Genomic DNA, 7,496 nt, shown 5'->3' with positions numbered 1-7,496 from the left:
GCCGGTGGTGTACGTAGGTGGTGCAAATTTCTTGTCTTGAGACTTTATTAGCTTTCCACATAAACCAAGTAATTCAGCCACTTTTCTCCACTAATTTTCGTACTACACTATTCTTTCTTAATCTCTCTTTATATTTCTAATTAAATAGTTCTTTCTAAGATGCTGACTCTGTCCCTGCTTCAAATTACCCTGGATCCAATGGGGCTGGACCCCGGCATGTGAGTTTTCCAGAGTTTGTTGTGATCCTCACAGTCAAAGACATGATCAATAAAGCAGAAGAAGGTGTTTCTCTAGAATTTTCTTCCTTTTTCTATGATCCAACGAATGCTGACACTTTGATCTCTGGTTCCTCTGCCTTTTCTAAATCCAGCTTGAGCATATGGAATTTCACAGTTCAAGTACTGTTGAAGACTTGCTTGGAGAAATTACTTTGGTGGCATGTGAGGTGAGTGCAACTGGGTGGTAGTTGAACATTCTTTGAAATCACTTTTTTGGGGGATTGCAAGAAAACGACCTTACCAGTCCTTTCACCACTACTGAGTGTTTCACATTTGCTGGCATATTGAGTGCTGCACCTTAACAGCATCATGTTTTACGATCTGATATATCTCTACTGCAATGTCATCACCTCCACTAGCTTTGCTCTTACTAGTACTTCTGAAGACCCATTTGACTTCATATTTCAGGACTGTCTAGCTCTAGGTGAGTGATCACACCATCGTGGTTATCTGGGTCATTAATATCTTTTTTGTGCAGTTCTTCTATGTATTCTTTCAATATTTTCTAATGTATTCTGCTTCTGTTAGGTCCATCTTTGCCTCTTTTTTATTGTGCCCATCTTTGCCTGAAACATTCCCTCCCTAGCTAATAATCTCTTTTTCCTCTATTTCTTTGCAGTCATCACTTAGGAAGGCTTTATTGATTTATTTTTTAATCTCTTCTTGCTATTCTTTGGAACTATGAATTCAGATGGGCATGTCCTTTTTTCTCCTTTGCCGTTTGCTTCTTTTTTTTTTTCTTAGTTATTTCTAAGGTTTTCTCAGGCAACCATTTTGCCTTTTTGCATTTCTTTTTATTTGGGATGATCTAATGTGGTAAGGTTAAAAAAAAAAAAAAAACGAATATCATGGCATCCAGTCCCATCACTTCATGGCAAATACCTGGAAAAACAATGAAAACAGGGACATACTTTGTTTCCTGGGCTCCAAAATCACTATAGATAGTGACTGCAGTTGTTAAAAAAAAAAAAAAAAACAATGCTAGCTCCTTGGGAGAAAAGCGATGAAAAACCCGACAGCATACTAAAAAGCAGAGACACTACTTTACCAGCAAAAGTCTGTATAGTCAAAGCTATGGTTTTACTGGATGTTGTGAGTGGATGTGAGAGTTGGATCATAAAGAAAGCTGAATACCAAAGAACTGATACTTTGAAAATGTGGTGTTGGACAAGACTCTTGAGAGTTCCTTGGACTGCAAGGAGATCCAACCATTCCGTGAAAAAGGAAATAAGTCCTGAATATTCATTGGAAGGACCGATGTTGAAGCTGAACCTCCAATACTTTGGCCACCTGATGGGAAGAACTGACACATTGGAAAAGACCCTGATGCAGGGAAAGATTAAAAGCAGAAGGCAAAGGGGAAGATAGAAGATGAAATTGTTGGGTGGCATCACTGATCTCATGAAGATGAGTTTGAGCAAGTTCCAAGAGTTGGTGATGGACAGGGAAACCTGGCATGCTACACCCCATGATATAGCAAAGAGTTGGACATGACTGGGAGACTGAACTGAACTGAACTGATGTACAGAGCACATCAGGGAGCATGCAGAGGTCTTTGGGGTCCAGTCAAGCCTGTGGCCCTGGTGGGAGTGGTGAAATATTTAGGTGGAAGGAAAGGCTTCCCATCCTCTGGTGCAGGTCCTTGAATCCAAGGAAGGAGCACAAAATTTTGAATATGTTACCAAATATTGTTTTCTAAAAAACAAACAAAAAAAAGAAAACCTGTTTTCCTAAGGAGTGAGAAGTTTGACAAAATCTGTTCTCTAGATTTTACTGAGGGATATGGAAGGGATCTGGAGTGGACTGAGTCTGCAAAAATTATGTGACCAGCTGCTGGAGTGCCAGGCTTATGATTGACATTCTGCACTAGGTGGAAAGAGTACAGATCTCTTCAAGAAAAGTGGAGATACCAGAGGAACACTTCATGCAAAGATGGGCACAATAAAGTACAGAAAATTCAAAGACCTCACAGAAGCAGATGAGAATAAGAAGAGGTGGCAAGAATGCACAGAAGACCTGTACAAAAATGATCACAATGAGTGGGATAGGGTTGATGGTGGGATCACTCACATAAAGCCAGATATACTGGGATATGAAGTCAAGTGGGCTTTAGGAAGCATCACTACAAGAAAAGCTAAGTAAGGCAATGGAATTCCAGCTGAGCTGTTTAAAATTCCTAAAGAATGAGGCTGTAAAAGTGCTGCATTCAGTAAGTCAGCAAATTTGGAAAACTCAGCAGTGGGTGCAGTGCTGGAAAAGGTCAGTTTTCATTCCAATGAAAAAGAAAAACATTTCCAGAGAATGTTCAACCTATCATGCCATTGTGCTCATCTCACTTGATAGCAAGGTAATGCTCAAAATTGTCCAAGCAAAGTTTAACAGTACATGAACTGAGAACTTGCAGATGTACAAACTGGTTTGAGGAACAAGAGATCAAATTGCAAATATCCATTGGATCATAGAGAAAGCAAGGCAATCCCAGAAAAAACATTTCTATCTGCTTCACTGACTATGCTAAATCCTTTCACTGTGTGGACCACAATAAAGTGTGGAAAATTCATAAGGATATGGGAGTTCCATATCACCTTACCTACCTCCTAACAAGTCTCTATGTAGGTCAAAAAGCAGCAGTTTGAATCAGACATGGAACGGCTGAAAGATTTAAAATTGGGAAAGGAGAATGACAAGGTATACAATCTTACTCTGGATATTTAACTTATATGTAGGATATATCATTCAATATGCTGGTCTGGATAAATCCCAAGCTGGAATCAAGATTACTCGTAGAAGTATCGACATCCACAGATATGAAGATAACACTACCCTAATAGCAGAAAGCAAAAAAGAGCTAAAGAGCCTCTAGATGATGAGAGGAGATGAAAAAACTAGGTTAAACTCAACGTTCAAAAAACTATTCACAAAAAGACACTCACCACTCATGGCATCCAGTCCCACCACATCATGGCATATAGATGAGGGAAAAGTGGGAACAGTGGCAGATTTTATTTTCTTGGGCTCCAAGATCACTATGGACCTTGACTGCAGCCACAAAATTAAAACACACTTGCTCCTTGGAAGGAAGAAAGGCTATGAAAAACCTGCACAGTGTATTAAAAAGCAGAGACTCACTTTGCTACAGAGTCAAAGCTATGGATTTTCCAGTAATCAGGTACAGATGTGATATCTGGACCATAAGAAATGGTGAATGCCAAAGAATTGAGCTTTTGAACTGTGGTGCTTGAGAAGAGTCTTGAGAGTCCCTTATACAACAAGATAAAACCAGTCAATCTGAAAGGAAATCAACATCTGACCCTTGCTGTCTCAGCCGAGGCATCTACTGAGGGCCTCCAGGTGGAAAAAACGGATGTTTCCACAGCAAAAGTGCCTAACCATGGCAGCTCCAACAAACAGTTTTTTAGCCCCACCCATGGAAATGGTGGAGCCTGATGGCCTGCCATCTATGGGGTCACACAGAGTCGGACACGACTGAAGCGACTTAGCATTAGCAGCAGCAGCATTGATCTTTGTACAACCAAAAGTATAAAAAGCTTTTCTGGACAATAAAGGATTGGCCAGTCACTGGAAAGATTGGTTCCCCCGTGTCTCCTTTACTCTATTTTCTGGCTGAATTCCCATATGGGGCGTGGACGCTCGCCATGTCTACTTACTTGCCCTGGCTTCCAAGACCCATGCAAGAGGGAGCCCAAGGCGGGGCACCCTCCACTATTCAAGCAGGTGCCGGTGGCCTAGGTAGATGGTGCAAACCTCTTGTCTCAAGGTTTTATTAGCTTTCCATGTAAACCAAGGAATACAGCCGCTTTCTCTCCTCTATTTTCTTAACTGCAAACTCTTTGTTTATCTCTCTCTAAATCTATACATCTCTCTCACCAAGCCGTCCCCACTTCGAATTATCCTGGATCCACCAGGGCTGGACCCCAGTAATTTTCCCATCAGCAGGGAATATGAGAGTTCATCCACAACCAAAAAGGGCCAAGACATGAGGTTTCCATGAGGACGGGTGTGGAGGAATGGAGGACTCAGAGTTGGGGACACAGAGGAATGATAAACAAAGTCCTACTGCAGAGCATAAGCGAATATATTAAATAACCAGTCGTAAATGATATAAAAAAAAAGATATATATATATATATATATCTTTTTTTCTGTATGTGTATAAGTGAGTCACTTTGCTGTGCAGCAGAAATTAACCCAACACTGAAGATTAGCCACAGTTCAATAAAATTTTCATAAAGGAAAAAGTATGTCCATAGTTCCCCTCTCTCCCTGATTCTTTCCTTGTGACTCCTGCTCCTTGTTTTCTCTGCAGAGAATGCTGGTCCTCCTCCTGCGTCCCCACAATCCATACTTTATTTTGAAAAAATTATTTTGTATTGGAGTATAGCTGATTAACCATATTCTGAGTTTCAGGTGGATAGGAAAGTGACTCAATCATATGTATCCATGTATCTTGGTCCCAAAGATACCCCTCTCATCCAGGCTGTCATATAACTGAGTGGAATTCCCCAGGCTACACATTAATTCGCTGTTGGTTATCCAACAGTGCCCAAAACACCTTCTTGAAGACTTAACTTAGGAACTCTGGGAATCCTCCTTTGGCCCACACTCACCCACTTTGGCCACTCCAGACTTGGGTGGGTAATGTACTCTGGTTCCCCATGCCCACCAGTCAGTCCGTAGCCCTCATCACCCTGAGTAAGTCCCCAGTGTCCCAATGCAGAGCACCATGGGATGCCATTTGCATGGAATCCAGTGCAGTTTTCCCTAGAACCAACCAACCCTCCAATGGCTTCATGAGTTTACAGTTTTAGAATTCCTGAAATTCCCTCCCTTCCTCAAAGCCTTCTCGGAGCCCATCAGCCAGCTCTGAACTCCCCTAGGGAGCTGACATGAATCCTCCACCCTGTGCTGGGGCTGAGTAGTCACTGTGCATCCTTTATTCACATTAGCATCAAGCCTCCCCACAGAGGGGTCAGGTAGCCTGACTCACAAAGGGGGCACCTGACCAGAGCCAGGGGAAGATGCATCTGAGAACTAGGGTGACAATGTAATTTATCATCCAAACTAGGAAAACTGAAAGAAGGGAAGAGAGACTGTTAATCCCTATGCTGGGACAGCACACTGGGACTGTCCACAGCCATTCTCCATGTCACATGACTTATTTCAAGGACTGCTAGAGCTGACTTTCCAGGTTCATCCATCTGAGGGTTCAGATAGAACTGAAACTCTTTGAGGACTGAGCACCTGAGTGTTCACCTCTCATTGTGACTCCCACCATGCCAGCATGGTGTGGTGTCTCTACATTTATTTCAGGATGATCAGTGTCCCAGACAGCCATTTACTCTCAAGTGATTCATCTTGTGGGAGGCTCTGGCCAGCCCCAGGGCTCAGCAGCATGTCCAATAGTGCGAGGAGGCCTGAAGAGGAAGCCCTCCTCTCAGCTGCAGCCCAAAGTTTCCTGCAAGTTCCTATTTGAGAACCACCCCTCAGGGTTCTCCCCTCTTCTTGAGGATGGAGCCTTGAGCTGGGACAGGGTAGTTGATACCATTAATGGTGAAGATATTAGAGGGCAGGGTGTTAACCACAAAACAGAAAACGTAGTGATGTTAGAGAGAGAGGGAGAGAGGTTGGCCCTGGAGATACTTCTTGTGTGTGGAGACTGGGAGTGACCCTGGGGCATGATCTTTCACCTCGGAACCTGGTGGCATGGCGCTGGTGAGCTTCTGGATGTTACTGACCAGTCTTCTTGGGCCAAGGATCAGTGATGTCCTGGTATCCACAAGGGCCTTGCAGCTGCCAGAACAAACAATGACCTTTCTTTTCATGGAGATGATGAGAGACAGTGTGACAAAGCAGGCATCAAGGTCACTCTGAGTCTCCCCAGAGCTGCCCCCTTCCCGATTGTCTTCTAAACCGCCCTTTGTCTCTTGCCTTCTTTTCCTTTGCACCTGACACGGCACCTTCCTTGACATTCTTGAATGTAGTACTTGAATACACCAGGCTCTTTTGCAGTTTGCCTCAAGCTGGTCTTCCTTCCTAAAGCAGGTCGCTCCCCTTTGACTGGCAAATTTCTTCTCATCTTCCAGATTCCAGCTTAATTGTCATGGTTTCAGGGAAGTCTTTCCCTGGGTGTTTATCAGTCTCCTTTCTTGACAGTCTCTGTAGACCCTTCCTCATGTTTAGCATGTACCAAAGTCACAATTCACTATGTGTGGGTCTCAATTCCTGTGGATCTGTCTTCTTAGATGTGAGGGTGAGTTTTATTCTCATTGCTTCTCTAAAGTGCCTGGCACACAGTTGATGCCCAAGGCTTATCTTTTTAGTGAGTGAATGAAGACTTGAGAATAATGATTGAGAAACTTCCAGAGAGCTGTATCTGGTGGGGAACAAATAACGGGTCAATTGAAGAGTGAAGATGGAGATTCACGAGGGTAGCAGATTCTCATAGTGGTGGGAGAGAGGGGCTCCTCTAAAAGAGGGTGTCTGCCAGCACTGCTCCTACAACCAGCTCAGACCCTGAGACCCTGGCCAGGAAATACATGACTAGCCCACAGAAACTCCAAAGGACAGGTCAGCTTTTGTCTGAGGATATCACACAGAATCCTATCAATTATGCCTCTTGTCCTCAGGTCACTCCTGGATCCCACATTCCTGATTCTCTGTTATAGCCCCTAACCCACTGTGTGCCCATGCACCTGTGGTGTCTTTTTCATTATTTGCTTTCACATCTTAAGACTTCAGCAAATCTCTCTACACTTCTCAGTCATTGATCCCTTAGGAGGCCAGTTCTCCCCATTTGCTCAGGACTTTCCCTGTTTTCAAACTGACATTTATCTGTAATGAGAACTTCCATTGTCCCAGCTAGCCCCGGAAAGTTGGTCATCTTATATCTCTCTTCATGTTGGAGAAATTCTCTCTGATCCTCTGTTCAACACACTGTAAAGTCTTCCATCCATGCTCCATGTCTACCAAGGCAGTAGGTGCAATCCTCTCCCAGCTGCACAGACATCTCCAGACCCATTTAAGACCCTCATCAGACCCCTGGTCAGAAGGCCTGAGGATTATGAACCCATTGGTTGTTTGCATGTCTATCTGCTTGTGCTTTTGTTTGTATATGTGTTTGTATGTGTGTTTCTATGCATCTCTGTGAGTGCTTGTGTGGCTCTGACTAGCTATGCATGTTTATAGGTGTCTCTGTTTA

At 43.4% G+C, this 7,496-nt stretch overlaps 1 pseudogene; it reads right to left on the bottom strand.

Annotated features, from left to right (window-relative positions):
• Positions 1-2,994: 2,994 nt before the first annotated feature.
• LOC138083444 (pregnancy-associated glycoprotein 1-like) overlaps positions 2,995-7,496 on the bottom strand; it is a 42,597-nt pseudogene continuing 38,095 nt past the window's right edge.

The sequence above is a fragment of the Capricornis sumatraensis genome, chromosome 8 (genome assembly GCF_032405125.1).
Source record: "Capricornis sumatraensis isolate serow.1 chromosome 8, serow.2, whole genome shotgun sequence".
Lineage (NCBI taxonomy): Eukaryota > Metazoa > Chordata > Mammalia > Artiodactyla > Bovidae > Capricornis > Capricornis sumatraensis.
The sequence above is the reverse complement of the archived record's forward strand: the minus strand, read 5'-3'. Positions and strand labels throughout refer to the sequence as shown.